The 1,152-nt window shown below is 37.9% G+C and overlaps 1 long non-coding RNA gene across 1 annotated transcript; it reads right to left on the reverse strand.

Annotated features, from left to right (window-relative positions):
• On the reverse strand, nucleotides 1–862 carry LOC143710610 (uncharacterized). Its single transcript, XR_013194602.1, has 4 exons — nucleotides 717–862; nucleotides 506–634; nucleotides 233–418; nucleotides 1–148 (listed from the first exon to the last, which is right to left on the reverse strand). It is a non-coding gene; the product is annotated as an uncharacterized LOC143710610 (long non-coding RNA).
• Nucleotides 863–1,152: the final 290 nt, after the last annotated feature.

The raw sequence follows: 1,152 nt of genomic DNA on the forward strand, positions 1-1,152 counted from the left end.
CCTTTGGATTAAACTCTGGAGGCTCATTAACATCTTCTACATTCACCGTGACTGTGGCAGTGGAAGTGGCCAAAGAACCGACAAATGGATCATCGTTCTCAACAATCACAGACAGAATGAATTGCTTGTTCTTCTCAAAGTCCAGGGGCTGGATGGAAAAGAAAGCATCTTTTACTAAAGGAACATGATCACAACCAATTGCCTGTGGAAACACATGAGCAACAAACAGTACCTTTACAGTGGTGATGATGCCCTCTAGCTGGCTGGGTCCAGTACTGACACTGAAAAACCCACTCCTGTCACCGCTAATAATCTTATATTTGGTTGACCAGGCAGGAGATCCATGTTCATCTTCATCAGTAACTGCAAGTCTGGCCACTTCAGCCCCAACTTTATTCTCTGGGACAGATACAGTGTGCTAAAACAAAGAGATGTATGGTGTAAATAAGTATTAATAAAGTTAAAATGCTTATTATAACATTCTGAATGTATTAATATACATTACTGTGGTTTGCTCAAACTGAGGTGCGTTATCATTGCTGTCAGTCACAGTAATAACAGCTGTGCCAGTGGTTGAATAACCATTTCCTTCCAGATCAGTAGCAGTAATTAACACAGTATATCTGGAAAATGTCTGAAAAGAAAGATGTTTTCAGGTGAGTTTGTTTACATGAAATTATTCTTCACCAATGTGAGATCAATTCATAATTTCTCACCTCTCTGTCCAAGCCTAAAGCATTCACACGAATTCCTCCGGTAACAGAGTTGATTGTAAACAGGTTTGGTTTTGGCAGTTCTGGATCTTGCTTGACGATTAATAAGTGACAATACCATTGTAAGTCTCTGGATCATCTGCATCAGTGGCTGTGACTGTCATAAACTCATGACCTTCAGTGAGAGAAGAAGAAAGACTGATTCGGTGGAAAAACTGAAGAGGCATTTGAAAAAGAAAAAAACTGCTAAAAACATTTAAAAATTACTGTCAGAAAAAGAGATTCAATTGGCTCAATAAAACATTTTGTCACATGTAAACCTGGTTTCCTGAGTTTTAAGGCTATATGCTACTCTTTTCATGTATTATTTACTTATAATTATTAAAACATTTCTCAATCGATTTTACACATTTCTGTGTTCAGAGTGGAAGGAAACGGT

The sequence above is a fragment of the Siphateles boraxobius genome, unplaced genomic scaffold, assembly GCF_051911475.1.
Source record: "Siphateles boraxobius isolate OS27281-9 unplaced genomic scaffold, OSU_SipBor_1 48, whole genome shotgun sequence".
Classification (NCBI taxonomy): Eukaryota; Metazoa; Chordata; class Actinopteri; order Cypriniformes; family Leuciscidae; genus Siphateles; species Siphateles boraxobius.